This window comes from Corvus brachyrhynchos, unplaced genomic scaffold (genome assembly GCF_000691975.1).
Source record: "Corvus brachyrhynchos isolate BGI_N302 unplaced genomic scaffold, ASM69197v1 scaffold283, whole genome shotgun sequence".
Taxonomy (NCBI): Eukaryota; Metazoa; Chordata; class Aves; order Passeriformes; family Corvidae; genus Corvus; species Corvus brachyrhynchos.
In genome coordinates, this window is record NW_008237409.1 from 2,373,151 (window position 1) to 2,388,389 (window position 15,239).

The window sequence follows — 15,239 nt, forward strand, 5'->3', positions numbered from 1 at the left end:
CGCGTCCCCACGGCACCTGCCAGCCCCGGACACGGGCACGGGGAGGGGCTGCCCTGCAGCAACCCCCCTGCACTGCCAGGCTCTTCCCTCCGTGTGTCTGTGGCCGCTCGGGAAAGCGTGGTGGGACAGGGCTGCTTGTGGGGGACATGGCTCTTTCTCCAGACCTTTTTTGTCCCGCTGGTGAGCTCAGCTTTGCATTGGGGAGTGGGGTCACTGCTAAGCCGGGGACCAGGGACTTCTTGGAGTTTTGCATTCCCTTTTTACATTCCCACTTTTCTAAATTTCCTCTTCTCCCCTGCGGCTCCCTGTGGTGTGGCTGGGGACAACACCAGGAGTGGTCGGTGACACCGCTGTCACACACCCAGTGTTGGGGGGGATGCAGGGGAGTCCCACAGAGTGTGTTTGTGGGGTTCGGCATTCGGACCACCTGGAAATAAGAGAGTGGTGGGTAACAGTGTCCAGCAGAGCTGTGACTGTGTTGGCCATCAGGGTGGTGGCTGGGGCTGTCACAGCTCGGGGGGGCCGGTGGATCCCCCCTATGACAGAGGGACCACTGCCTGGAGGACAGGGATTCTCCTGCGTCCAAGTGACGGCTGGCAATGGGATCTGCTCCTTCCTAGATCACGCACAAGTGATTTCACCCCACCAGCGCTCCGGGCAGAAGCTGGAGGCAACACCTGAATTTGGCAACAGAGAGAGGAGGGGCCAAGTCGTGTCAGAAACCCAGGATGAGCTGCAAACCTCTCTGATGGAAATGTGCTGCCCAATCTCTTTTTTTTGTTGTTGTTGTTTTATTTGTTTGCCAAGCCCACGGATGTGATTCTCCATTTTCTCCCAGAGTTTTTGCTTCAGCAGATCTGTCGGGAGAAGTGCACTTACTGCTCGGTGACAAAACACATTCTCGAGATGGAAAAAGCTCTTTTCAAGGAAAACATGACATTTCAATGGAAAAGTAACTTTGCATGCTGTTTCTAATTTTAAAGCTCTGCCTTGGAATGCTCCCATGGACTTTGAAATCAGAGCTGGCTCTTATGCTTTCCAGGTTTTATCCACCTTTCCCATATAATTTCAAATTGCTCCCTCTGTTAACGAGACAATATTAATTCTGCTTTGGTGGATTTTGCATAGACTGCTTCCAAAGCACAGTTTCCCTTATCCCATCCCTTTTTTCTGTGTTTTCTTTCCCCCAGCTCTAGACTATAAATACCTTTAGGCCAGACTGTGGGAACTGCACAAAGCCCTGTACCTGGCTGATGCCTCCTGAATGGATGAATGAGTGAATGTTCTTCCCGGTATTGCTCCGTACTGAGATTAACTCTTAAAGCCACATGCTACAAATTAATGCATCTGCTCATTCCTAAAGCATTTCATCTCCATTAAACCTGCTAGCATTAATTTCCCCCTGTTAATCTGACCTGTGCCATGAGGGAGGAATGCTGGTGGGCTTTTCCCCCTCTATTCCGTGCAGTCCTGGTTTGTCCTCACTGAGCTTAACTTTTAAAGCAGAGGAGCAAAACCAGCCGTGAGCCAACTGCTGCTGGAGCCAGCAGAGGGGAGGCGAGAGCAGAGATTCTGCCTTTCCCCACTTCGCAATAAATTTCAGGGGAAGGGAAAAATGGCTACTGGGTTATTTCTATCAATTTCCCCAAATAAGAGCGGTGCGGTCGAGCTGATAACGGCAGCGGTGTCAACAGCAATCGATGCCATGGCAAAGCAGCAGTGGCAGACGAAGCTGAGGGGCAGGGAGAGGATGGAGGGTTTTCCCCATCCCTTACCCCTGCTGAGAGCTGCTTTTCTCCTGCTTTTCTCCTGCAGCATCCCAGTGCAGCCCTCGAATCCCACTGCCACCCCCTGCTCCCAGCTCTCGCACGAGCAGGGTGGATGCAGCACTAAACCACTAAAAATTTGGCAGTGGTGGCCAAAGTTGCCTGTGAGGGAAAGGCCGCATCCTTCCATCCCCTGAGGCACCTGGCATCCCTCTCCTTGGCACAGTTTCTGCCAGCCCTGTCCCACACTCTGGGAGAGCAGGGAATATTTACACTGGGAGATGCTATCGTGGTGCTGCTCGAGCTGTCCCTGGAGGTGAAGCACAAACAGGTTCACTGCAACGAGGTCACTCCTTTAACAGGTTTAAGTGGGTTTCACTGTAAAATGAATTTATTTCAACAAAACCTTTTTTGATAAATTAAACCAGCACCGCTCTGTATATAATTTCTATAAACAATCTTCTCTAACGTTTACCTAACCTGGGCATGCAGAAACTCTTGCACATTAAATATTAGATGAAAAGGGGCTATGAAACCTTTAAATAATTCCTTTTTTTTTTTCCAAAGCAAGAAAGCCGGCATACCATGGGAAAATACTCTGCTGCTGTTGAGCTGAGGTTTTCCTGGCTTCTGCCAAGAGTGAGGGGAGACAAACCCCTCGTGCTGCCATGGTCTGGTGTTGGTTTTTGTATTTCCAGGGCTGTAGCACGAGGCTCACTGCAACTTGCTGGGTGCCAGCACCCATCCACACTTCTCCCATGTATCTGGTGGCTGGTGATGTGGTGATTTAACTCCTGTGTCATGTTTGCAGGGTCCTGGGAAGCTTGGCACTCATTAATTAGTGAATTTACCTCAGAGCATTCATTAATTCATTAATTAAAGAATTACAGCCCTACTGCAGGTGCTGGTTGGGGGGAGCTGTGGACTGGTGGGATTTTATGTGCCATGGAGTTGTGGTGGTTCAGGCTGTGCTGGGTCATTTGCTGAGTGATTTGGATGTTTTCCCTTAACCTCCCTGACTGCAGAGCACCCTGGAGAGATGGACATGACTTCAGTGAGAACAAACTGTCCAGCTCTTAAAAGAGAGCTGAGGTGAGTGAGAGATTAAAATAGAGGGAATGTAGTTTGCAATTAAATATAGTTTAATTGGGTTAGAGGGAGGACAGCAGAAATGTTTCTGCTAAATAATTCAGGATTCAGAGATACCCTCACAGCACGTCCTGCTCAGCTCTTCAGATCCTTGGATGGGGCTTGGAGCAGCCTGGGATAATGGAAGGTGACCCTGCCCATGGCAGGGGGTGGAAGGGGATGACCTTTAAGGTCCCTTCCAACCCAAACCATTCTGGGATTTATGAAAGGAATGATATAAAACCACACAGCAGATAGGATGATATAAGGTAGGTTCCAGCTGATGGATTTGTGTGCTGTGAGAGTCCCCACCTGCCAGGGATGAGACCTGGACAGGCTCAAAGTGTCTTTTGTCACTGTCTTGAGTGCAAGTGCACGGAAACCCATTCTGCTTTGGGCAGGGAGAGCCTGCAATGAGCTCATGTGTTACTTGAGGGTTTTGTGGATATTGGGATTGCAGGATCTGTCCAAAATATGTGTTAAAAATCAGTTTATCTTCCAAATAAACCCTCAGAAATTCCAGTATCTCCAAGATGTGTTTGGAAGTGATTTATTCTTTTTGCTTTTGGTGTTCCCCTGACGCTTTCCAGCATTATTTTTAATGACACTGTGTTACCAGAGATCACTTCTGGTGGATAACACAGTATTTATGGAGAAACCAACAGCTAAATCTGGTTATCATTGACGTTGCTTATAAAATACACATAGCAACCAAGATACTGACCATGGCAGTAAATTGAAAATATATTGAAAACATAAAGCATTCTTCCAATTTATTAGTAATATTAAAAAATATTTGGGCAGGTTTTTCCCCCCCTTGATAAAAAGAAAGATATAGAAGCTGTTGTGAGGAAATCTGTGGTAGTGTTGGTCCGAAGGCAGGCGTGGTGAGGAGGGTGAGAGGTGTGCTGGGTTTTGTGGGATTTCAGATAGCAAACAGCCCACTCTGGACATGCTGTGGCAATGCCTGGGGCACAGTTCCACTGCCAAAGTGCTTGTGGAGATGCTGCCACAGGGCTTTTGCTGATCCCCCTGGCCCTGAGGCGTCCAGGAAGCAGGTTTAGGAGGGGTGGTGGCTTTCCTCTACTGGCTGCAGCCCCTGGTTCTGGTTGAGGTCACCCTCTGCTCCCACAGCACTGCACAATTTGGGCACGTTGTTGAAAGGGTTAACCCTGGCAACTGCTGGGTAAGTGTAAAAATATTAATAAGGCTGCTGCAGGTCGCCCTAAAATGGGAATTTATGGTGGTAGTCAAAGCTAATGTTTGGGATCAATGCAACATCCCTTCTCAGAATGAAAAAATAAATTAAACAGACCGTCATACAGAGGGTATGTAACCAAATCAATCATGTTTATGGCATTTAATCAAAACTTGATTCAGTTAAATTTATTCCATATGATAGCCCTGTGCTTCACAGGATGCACACCTTGCTGGTGAGGCTCAGCCAGCCCTGTGCTGCTCACCAGAGCCAGGGCTCAACCCTGTGTCATTACACGTTAATGAGATTAGGGGCATCCATTTGTGCAGGATGCTCTGAGCAGCGGGTGGGGGGTGTGTCTGTGCACCCAGAGAACTGATCACGGGGCTTTGCTGTGGGTAAATAATAGGTGTTTAGTGACAAATATCCCTCTGGCTCCAGCTGCAGGGCCCTGCTTGCTCACTGCTGGCTGTGTCTGGAGGGTGAGGTGGTGCATGGCCTCGTGGGCAGCTGTGGTGGGACAAAACGTGCCCCAAACCCCAGGTGGGGCAGCCCAGGCACACTGGTTTATTCCATGCTGAAATCGCAGCACTCACTGAATCCACCCATCCTGGCCAGATCCATCTATCCCTTCAGGAAGGCTCCTGCCACCATCCCACAGGAGCAGATCCTTGGAAGCAAGAGGTGCTCACACCTCCCTGCCTTCCTGCACCGCCAGGAGCTGTGTTCCCATCCTGGAAGGAGGATTTGATGCCACAGACCTTCCTTCTCCTCCTGGAAGTTGAATATTAGAATTCTTCCTAGCTGTGTATATAATTCAGTACATTAATCTTCCCTTAAAACATGCTCCTTCCACAAAGCCCCTCTGTATTGATCCAACAAAGACAATCATATATTATGGGGGGGAGGGGGAAACAGCTGAAATATTTGAGATTGGCCCTTCTGGGGGATTTATTACGTGTCTGAACTATAGTGTCTGCCTATTTTTTTATTCTAAGCCTCTATGACAGGGGTCAGGTCTTCCTCCATACACTGTACAGTGCTGTGCACTGCGATGGGGCTCTATGAAATGCTCAGGATGATTAATCACACCCTATAAACACACTTCTGGTGTGTTTGGAGGCATGCACGTGTGTGTACATCAGCAAACTCCAGCAACAGGTACTGCTTGTACCTGTCCAATGCCCTTGTAGGGTCCTGAGCAGCATGGCCTGGCTGTGGGGTACTCCTTGGTGTGTGCAGGAGGTGCATCTGGAGACCTTTCTGAGCTGGATTTGTTTTGGTTCTCTGTTTTTCCCAGCCCAGTTGGTTTCAGTGATTTCCTGAGCGGGATGCAGTCCTAGGGCATCACAAAGGTGATGCAGAGCACAAGTCTGGGGGATTTTCTGGTGATTCCCTGCATGGGAGCCCATCACCCTCTGCCTCTGGGCATGGAGATCCAGGCTTGAGGATCTCCATGCAGAGTGGATGCCCTTTAGGAGAGGGGTCATGTTCCCTCTCCATCCATACCCCAAAATCAGGAGGCAAAGCAGACAAGCTGAGAACCTCGTGAGTCAGGGAATGAGAAAATAATGAATGAGCAGGATGGACTGTTTATAAATGTGTGTGAGATTAATGAGCAAAGGCTTCTCCATAACACAGAAGGCATGAAATCAATCCCGCGCTTCGAGAATAATGAGGGAATCAATAGGATTACGAGGTTAAGGCCGGAGTAAACCTGAATGACAGCTGCAAAATAAATTTTATTTGGAGGACGTGGCTGGGGTTAAATGAAATGTAATAAATAATGTAAAGCATTTAAGGGGTGGGGAAATGGTCCAGAGATGTAAGGAAGAACAGAAGGCCCTACAGTTGCTAAATCTGCCCAGTTCATACCCAAAGCACATTTTTGCAGGCGAGTGATGGGTATGACACACACCCTGCCTGTGGCACGGCGAGGTCGTGCCCTCTCCCCTCATGGTCCAGGACAGGGACAGGAGCAGGGAGGTGGCAGTGGTGGCACCAGGATCTGGGGCTGCAGCAGTGGCACCAAAGCAGGACAGGGATGTGTATGTGTGAGCTGCAGTCTGGGATGCATTTGGGGTTCAGCTCATATGAGCTGCAGCTTTGTGCATCCCTTTTCCCCTGTGTTTCTCTCCTGGTGTCCAACTATAAAAAGCCAACACTGCCTGCGTCCCACTTCCCACAGAACTCCTGGAGCTGCTGCACGGCACAGAGACCTTCCTCTGCCGAGCCCAAAGCAAAGCTCACACCTACCCCTATGCACAGATCCTCTGCCGCGGTCACTGCGGGGACAGGCACCCTTCTGCATGCAAGACCCTGAACTTGTTACACTTTTGCCCTCACGGTGGGAATGTCTGCTCCTGCTCTGTGTTCCAGCAGGCATGAGATGTCCTGCTGACCTTGGTTTTGGGGATAAATCTGGGCAGGTGGGTGCAGCGCTGTGATTTCAGGTGCTCACCACCTTCTCCTGGTGGATGCTTTGGAGCTTGAAGCTTTTTGGAGATTGATACCGAGTCTGCTGCTCCCTGAGAGCCGAGACACTTCCAGTGCCTCAGTGAAAATTGAGCTGCTCTGAGAAACCGGCCACAGGAGTGGGTGCCAGACCAGTGTGAAGTTGTAAATGGCTGCCCTGATTTTTCCAGCATGATTAACTCCTGGTCCTGCTCCTCCTTGCTAGTTCTCAGGGAAGGCGATTTGGAGTTCCTGGGATGTGGTCAGTGCTTTAGAGGCAGAGCCCAGCCCAGAGAGGTGGCAGCTGCTTCTGCCCCCGAGGAAACACATATCCCACTCCAGGAGGAGCAGCTCCGAGTGGGGATGGGACAGCAGAGATTTTGCTCTTGAATCACCACGTAAAAAAACCCCTTCTGCTTCCTTCTGGGATTGGCTCCCCGGGATGCTTTTCCAGCAGGTTACCCCGTGCCCCAGGGCTTGCTCTCCCGGCCGGACCGTGCATGTGCGGCTCAGCCCTGCTAATCACGGCTGCTCCGTGTGTTTTTCCAGTGGTTAAGGGGATGACTAATAGAGCTGTCCTGCCTGCGTAATGCACGCTGACAACAGCGAGCCTCAGGGGAGGCGAGCACAAAGAGAGGGATGTGAGGGAAATCGCTTCAATTTGTCCCCTGCCAGAGGATGGGTTTTCCCTGTGGTACATCCCTGCCGTGCTGGGGAGCTGGACTTGCCTCCTGCCACCCTTCCATTTGCAGCTGCCTGGAGCTCTGTGTCCGTCTGTCCATGCCAGGGCAGTCAGTGCAGCACGGGGTCACTCCGTGTGGCACCTGCCCCGTGCGGGGGATGCCCCTGTGCATCCTGACCCTGCTGTGTGTTCATGTCACTGCTGGTGCCAGCAGCACAGGCTGTCGATGGCACCCCTGGCTGTTGGTAGTTCACCCCACTACTGTGTGAGGAGGGGTTTGCAGATCTCTGCATGCACTGGTGGGTCCCCAGTGCCCGCTGCCCATGCATCCCTGTGTGTCCCTGCACACGTGTGCCCAGTCCTACAGACCCGCCTGCCTCCCACACGAAACTTTTCCTCAACAGGATGCAGAAAAATGCCTTTCAGTTGCCTTTTAATAGCTCCTGTAAATCTTATTTTATGCTAATGCTAAAGACACATTTATTATTGTCAGAAAGGAGGAAGAACTGGTGAATCCCTGGCTGGCCCCAAAGCGGGTGACTTGGAAAGAGCTGAGGGAGAAGGTTGAGAGCCACAGTTATCCCTCCTCATTTGGGGACACAGCAATGACACCAGGTAAGAACCTTGGGCTGCTGATGGGGTGCAGATCCCCATGCCTGGAATGGGCACAAGGGGTCCTGGCTGCAGCACCTGGAGCTGTGGATCAGGCTCAGGAACCAGGCTGGGGACACTCATATCCAAGCACCCACGTGCTTGTTCTCTTCCAGCACCTTCCATGCCATAAGAAACCATGCAGGGTATATATATATATTTTTTAAATGTTTTTTATTTAATATTTTTAAACCATTGCACAGGCAACCTCAATCCCAAATCCCAGCCCAGAGGTCAGTGGAGAATTGGCCCTGCACCTGCAACCTGAAACCAGCTCTGCCTGGCTGGGGAGCCTCATGCTGCGCCACTAATGAAGGGTTCAGGGGGTTGTTTTTCTTTTCTATTTTATTTTGAGACGCTGTTTTGAAGCGCACGGCCAAGAGTGGGAATTTCATAGGGTAAACAGAAAAGCTGCTCTGAAGTTATTTATTGGTTCTGTTTTCCAGCTCGTGGACTAGTATTGATTTATTTTGCAGTGTCTCCAGAGGCTTCTTCAAGGTTAAAGTGTAGACATTGCATGTTAGGCTGGACTAAATACTGGCAGGAAAACACATTTGGCTCTTTTAATTGGAAAAACATACACCTTTTGTCACCCTGAGGCCAAGGCTCTACCACAGCAGCACAAGGAGGGCAGGGGAATGTACACAAGTGCGAGATGCTCTGGTTCACACTTGCTTGGGGAATTCACTGGGAGCACAAAGGTCCCCACAACTGGCTCTGGGGTCCCACCAGGCCCAGAAAGCAATTCCTCGAGAGAAGGTGGGGGCCAGCAGCTATTCCAGGTGGGGAAGCTGGGTGTGAGCCTCCTGCTGACCAAACTTAGGCTGCTTATAGGAGCCACCACAGCCAAGCTCGGTCCCAGCTTCAGTTTGGCCTCTGTGAGCTGCTCCCAAATGGCATCAGGGGCTGACCAGGCTCCCACAGCCCAGTGGGGACAATGCTGGTCCCCAGCAGTAGATGGCAGGGACTCATCCCAAGTGCCGATGCTCCACACCAAGAGTAGGAGGGACTCACACATGCCAACCTCAGACCCCACTACCTTGTTTCCAGCCCATATATTTACAACCATTATTCAGCTGGAGAAGGGGGTGGAAAAGGAATTCTTCATCCCTAAGAAGTACTTACATCCTCAAAGTAATTTCCAGCCTCTGTGCTGCTTGTACCCCTTCCTTTGGCATGTTAAGGGACTTGCCCCAGGCCACTGAAGGAGGCAGTGTCGGGGACAGGGTGGCTGCTGTCAGGAAGGATCCCCTTCCCCGTCATTCCCGAGCCGGTAGCGACAGCGTGCAGCCAGGATGGAGGTGGGGAGCTCTGTTGGGAAGGTACAAGCTGAGGTTTAGAAATCATGATGTGTGAATTGAAATGGGAAGCAACGGATCTCAGGAATCACCGCAACTGCTACAAGGTGTTCCTGAAGCTGTCAGCAAGCCATCTGCCTGCTCGCCCTGGGTAAACACCGCGCTCCAGCCAGCCCTCCTTGGAAAACCGGGAAGCACATGGGTCCCATGGGGTGAACCCCTCCAGGGCAGCAGCGTGGGCCGGGTGGGAGCGGGAGGAAAGGGGCTCTGGAGCGTGCAGGCGAAGGGAGCGGCGTGGCCTCGATCGCGTTGGGGCTCTGGAGCAGAGCCCTGGCTGCGCCGCTCGCTCCTCGTAACTCATCGCGGAGACACCGCCGTGGGGAGGCCGCAGCGGCCGCGCTGGGCCCGGCCAGCAATTTATGGCTCCAGGGAAACACGGCAGCCGGTCTGGGAGCGGAGCAGAGCAGGAGGAGAGCGCCTGGGGTCAGGCGGCTGCCCAGTTCCTTTCACTCATGCCTTGACTCTGCCCATCGCTCCCTGTGCGTGCCATGGTCACCCCAGGGGAGCGTGGGGAGCACATGTGCAGCAGGGCACTGGGTGGAAAGCCTGCCATGCTCCTGCCCCACTGTATGTCACAGCTCCTGGCACAGCTTGGGCAGTGGGGATGTCAGCCCCTTCCGTCGGGGACATGGGGCCCTGATGCCATCAGGCACCTACATGCACTGTGTGAGCTGGCACAGAGGCCATGTGGAAGTGGCCACAGGCTGGCCCCATTCACAGCCCCAGCACAGTGAGGCATGTGGCCCTGATTGAAAAAAGCTGGGTGACCTGGGATGACACGGGTGGCTGGTGCGTCAGTGCAGCCCCAGGAACGCCCCTGATGGGTCGGGACTGCAGCATCGCTGCCAGCCCCAAAGGCAGGAGCAGGAGGAAGGGCCCATGGCTGAGACAGACCTGTGGGAGAGGGCCTGGGGGGCCTGCTCGTGGTTCCTCACAGGGTTGGAGTGCAGCTCTGGTCAGTGTTCCCAGCCCTGTGCTTGCTCCGTGCTCCAAGACTGTTAATCATGCCGTGCCTCAGTTTCCCCTCTGTGCAGGGGACAGTGGTGCCCTTGTTCCCAGCTGCCCAGAGAAATATACTGAGCTTTGCTAAGTTCTGGGCTGAGTGAGCTGAGAAAAGCAAAACTGGGAAATTATGTGTATTTTTGCAAAACCAGTGCTGAAGTCCATCAGTGCCTGGTGCAGCCATGCAGGGAGGAGTGCCGAGGGTCCCGATTTCGGGGCTGAGCCCCCTCGTCAAGGATGCGTGGTCCATGTTAGCCTGAGTCTTCCTGCAGTGCCAGCCAGCACTCTCAGCCTTCCCCCTCACTCACAATTCAAAATAAATACAGAGAGTGAACATGACCTTGAGTGTATAGTCTAAAGCTTTTAAAACTCTCCTCTAATTCTTTTAACTTCCCGCACATCTATCCTCTGCACCAGCCTCCTCATTTCTCTTTCTCTACAGTAAACTTATACCCTTTCTAAAGTGCCCGGAGAAGACGCTGCAGATGAAATGTTGCTTTAGCTTAATTTCCTATTCCTAACATATGCTTTAATTAATGTCATTTGCTTTGATTTGCTGCCAGCATGCCAGTGCAGCACTTCCTTCGTTTTGCAACCTTAACCATAACCTTGTGGGAATGAGGATCAGGTGTTCCCGGCTGATTTCATCTGGTTCAGGGCATTTATCTCGAGCTCTGAGGCTTTTCTGTGCTTTGTCGGTGCCACCAGCACAGAGGCAAAACCACAGCGTTCTCCTTGGCTGGAGGTGCTGAGAATGTGTTGTACATGAAGGATGCTGGTATGGAAAGCACTGACCAGCATTTCTTATCCATGTTTTTTACACTTCTGAGGTTCGATCTTCCAAGGAACATGGCAAAACTGGAGAGAGGGGATGGGACCCCCCAGCTCCTGATTTCTCTGTGTCAGGATCAGAGAGGACCATCCTGCTGCTGGCTCTGTGCCCTGTTGTCCCCATAGTCCCTGAGGCTCCATGGCCAGTGCTGGACCCCACTGGCCAAGGTGCTTCCTCAGGTTGATGTTCCCAGCCCAGGCAAGCATTTTCCAGCATGGAAATGGTTGAACATCGTGTGGCAGAGGTGCCCTCCTTCCAGCTGGAGCTGCCTTGTCCTCTCTGCACCACCAGGTCAGTGCTCTGAGCTGTTGTGTGAGAAAAAATTCCTAATTTGGGGGATCTTTTTCCTTCCCTTCTCCTGACGGAGCCAGCTTGGTCCCTCAACCCAGGCAGAAAAGCACCAGTAAGCTCCCGTGACTTTCTGTAACTGCTTTGCTTGAGAGCAGCTCCTTGCACAGCAGAGCCTGGAGGAAATTTTAGCAATTGTCTGTTCTGGCCCCAAATCACTGGCACTTGTATACAGCAGGCCTGAAATGGCCCCTTTCCCAGACAGCTCCTTAAGCAAGGTTTTCCTGTCTCTTTATTTAATGAATCTCAGCCATCCTTTCTCTCCTTGCTGGAGCCAGGGGCAGATGCTGCTCCAGAATTTCATCCCTCCCCTCTCTCCAGTTTCCCTCGTTCTACCTCCAGCAAATCTGGGGTCCCACAGCAAGTCATGTCCCACGAGGAAGAAATTCCCAGCTTCTGGGCCCCATCTCAGTTGGCTATTATTTCCCTTCATGTTTGCTTCTGTTGAGAACCTTCCCCAGGAATGGGAATGTGGGGCCTTTTTGCAGTTCTTGTCCCTTTACTGGGGGGCAAAGGCATCCCTAAGGTTGAGCCCTGCTTTCAGAGAAAGCCCTCTCCCTGGGCAGGGAGGAGAATGCCCAAAATGAAGAACAGCATTTGTCCCAGGCCTGGCCCTGCCCCACTGCAGCCCAAGGAATGTGTTTCACGTCAGTGTCCCGGGAGTGGGATGGAGGCATGGGAGGGATGTGACTGAGCAGGGAGCAAATTGCAACATCCCAGAGGCTGGCTGGTGATGCGTGCTGCCCTTGGAGGCAAAACCCTTCCCAGAGGTGGCCCCTTTCCCCCAGCCTCCTGTTCCCCAGACCCCCACAGCTCCCTTCCTCTCTGCTGTCATCTACCTCTCACCTTGCCTTCCTCCATCCCGTTGTGCTGCCTCCTCTCCAGCAGCTCCACATCCGGGTGCACGTTTGTGCCTCTGCTCCAGCCCCTACGCTCCGGCCGACTGCTCCCACTGCTCACTGCTCCCCTCTGTCCTTTTCAATCCCGGCTGCCTTCCCGTGCTCCGAAAGCCTCACGCCCCTAAACCTGCCCTGGGTGATTTAGCCAGGACCCAGGACAGGATCTCTGGGAGGGTGATGCACGGCTCTCGTAGGCATCTGGCAAGGGTTTAAATCCCCAGGGCCCCTGTCTGCTCCTGGCTTAGTGTTTTCTGTTTCCTCCTCATAGTTCCAGGGCTGAGCCCTGCTCTGACCACTTGCCACACTGCGGGTCTGGCCCTGGATGAGGGAGAAAGAGGAAAGATTCCCTCTGGGAAGCACCGTGGTCAAAAGGGACTGGCCAAAGAGAGCTGCAGGCTCTGGTGGGGTGCGAGGGTTTGCTGTGCTGCCTTGCTCAGGCTGTGGGTCAGAGGGGTCTGGCCCCTGCGGGGGCTCTGATGTTTGAATATGGTTTATGGCCCCACTGGCTCCGATTGCTGTGGCAGAGCATCATGCTGTGCCACATGGAGGCTTGGACAGTGTCTATGCCCAGATCCAGGGCAGAGACACAGCTGGCAGCTGGCTGCCTTCATTCCTCCCGCTGGGAATTTCTCACCCAGACCAGCATTTTCCTCTGTTTACCCTGGAGGACAGTGATTTCCCATAGTAATAACCCCCTCCTCATCCCCAGCACAAATTGAAAAAATCACTTTGGGCAGGACTCTCCCAGTCCCCCATCCCCTGCACGGTGATGGTTGGACGATGACAAGGACACCGTGAGCCACAACACATTGCTCTGCCAGTGTGCCGGGCTGGGTTTGCAATACCTTAAGGCAGTTTCTTGCTCGGATGCAAGGCTTGAGACAAGCCTCTCCTCTTTTCTTCCTGCCTGGTGAGAAGTGACTTGCCGTGGTGTCACCTGGTGGATTGATGCGCCTCTCCTTTTTGCCCACAGCTCCAGTGCTCCAGAGCGGCTTCACCCAGGAGGTTCCACGTGTCCTCACCAACTCCACCAACGTCCCCACAGGACACCAAGCTGCCCTGGGGCTGCTGTCCCCTCTCCATGCACACATCTGGCTGCCACCCTGACCCACACCACTGCCTGAGTCCCTTCTCTCCCAGGCTGTCCTCCAGGCCTCAGCAGTGCCGGTGACCACTGGGGGATTGTGTGACCAGAGCCACTGACCCGCTGTAAGTGGCAGAGCACCGGTGGCAGAGCCTGCTTGGCCCCCATCCTGTGCCAGTGGCAGGCCCTGCTCAGACCCCATCCCACAGCAGAGTTTGGAGGGTGCAGGAAGCAGAGCTGGGGCCGCTGTGGCACTGGAAGCCAGGCTGCAGAGAAACCGCAATGCTCCGAGCACTCGGCTTTGTTCTCCTTTTATTTTTTAAACCATCATTCCCATTCCAGCGTGGCTCCATTTGCCTGCTCCCATCCTCCAGCATGCTGTAGCTTTAGGGCTCTTTTCATTAAAAACCAAAAAAGTAATTGCAGTTTTGGGTTTTTTTGTATGTATGTATATCTTGAAGTTAAATCAGAGATTTGGCTGGGAAATACCACTGGGGACTATCTCAGTCTGACGCTCACCAGGGCAGTGATCTCTGGACTATTCATTCTCACAAAGATTTTGCAGAGCTCATGGTAAAATCTCTTCCTTTAAAAAATGTGCAATGGATTTGAAACGTTCGTGTTTTAGATGCTACTTTAAAAAATAGTAAGTGTGCATACTGAAAAACAAAAATCCAGAGCATTTAGACAAAATTAGGGTTAGTTTTAAAAATTAGACCAATTCCACAATCGTTGGATTTTATTTCAAAAATACTTTAGCTTTTAAAAAAAGTCTAGATACATGAATATTCGTTCATAGTTTAATTATTGCTGGACACAGGATTAACATTGCCGGGCTGCAACTCTCATAGCTTTGTTTGAAATTACAAGGGGTGAGTACACTTGGTACGCTGGGATAAAATTAACAAATACGCCCCCAAATATTTAAAAACAAATCGGAATATGGTTGTTCGTTTGATTTACCCGGTTCCAGTGGAGCTTGGTGCGAGACTGAGCAGCACATTCGTTTACAACGTTTTAAAACATTCGTTAAAATATTTACTTAACAGTTTAAAACAAAGCCTTAGAGCCCACAAACGTGCCCAGGTCAGGGAAATACATGTGGATAATTGGGCTGAACGATTTAGGAGCAGAGAATCACTTGCATTTCAAACCGTGCATACTTCAAATACCCCCTTAGTGCATCTATTTTAGGCAGATGCTTAAGATTAAAGGGCTGCACGTCAGCCAGTATCTTACCCACGCTTCCTTGTCATCGTTTCTTTGCGATTAAATTTTGTGTTTTCCTTTCAGCCTAGAAGTGTTTGGTACCAGTCTCTTGGCAAAAGAGCCTGAGGAATGGAAGGGTAAAGAAATATGACCCAGCTGCTATGCACAATGAGGTTTGTAAGTCCTTGTATGGTATAAATAAGCATATTACACAGTTATTAGAAATTTGGCACTGTCGCTGTTTAGAAGCAAGTCTCTGATGCTGTGTAATTCCTCCCGAGTCCGTGCATATCTCAGTATTAGCCTTCCATTCTTCCAGTCTTTTTACTGGCCAAATTCGGCAACTTTTTCTTTGTACTCATCCATTCAAACCCATCTCAGCAGTGTAAACCGGTGAGTTTCCTCTCAAGTCAGTAAATCTACGCCAACCCATGCGGCCGAGGCTCGGTCCTGACTTTCCCCCTGCCGCCCTTCGCCTCGCACGGGGCTCTGAGGCGCCGCCGTCGGGGCCGCCCGGCTGCGCGGTTCTGTCGGGCGCGGGCTCGGGGCTCGCTTCTCCCCTCGTCTCCGTCGTGGTTGGCAGCTTTTCCTGGTGGGAAGAGAAGCAGGTTTTCTTTGGGGGAAGAGG

General features: G+C 51.8%; 1 long non-coding RNA gene across 2 annotated transcripts in view; it reads left to right on the forward strand.

Moving 5' to 3' along the window:
- Positions 1 to 15,233, forward strand: part of LOC108445901 — a 21,584-nt gene extending 6,351 nt beyond the window's left edge. Inside the window, exons 2-4 of one of the 2 annotated variants that reach the window (XR_001860924.1) lie at positions 7,722 to 7,843; positions 11,070 to 11,362; positions 13,292 to 15,233. This is a non-coding gene — a long non-coding RNA (uncharacterized LOC108445901). The remainder of the gene's footprint in view (positions 1 to 7,721; positions 7,844 to 11,069; positions 11,363 to 13,291) is intronic. The other variant, XR_001860925.1, reaches the window with a different exon arrangement.
- Positions 15,234 to 15,239: the final 6 nt, after the last annotated feature.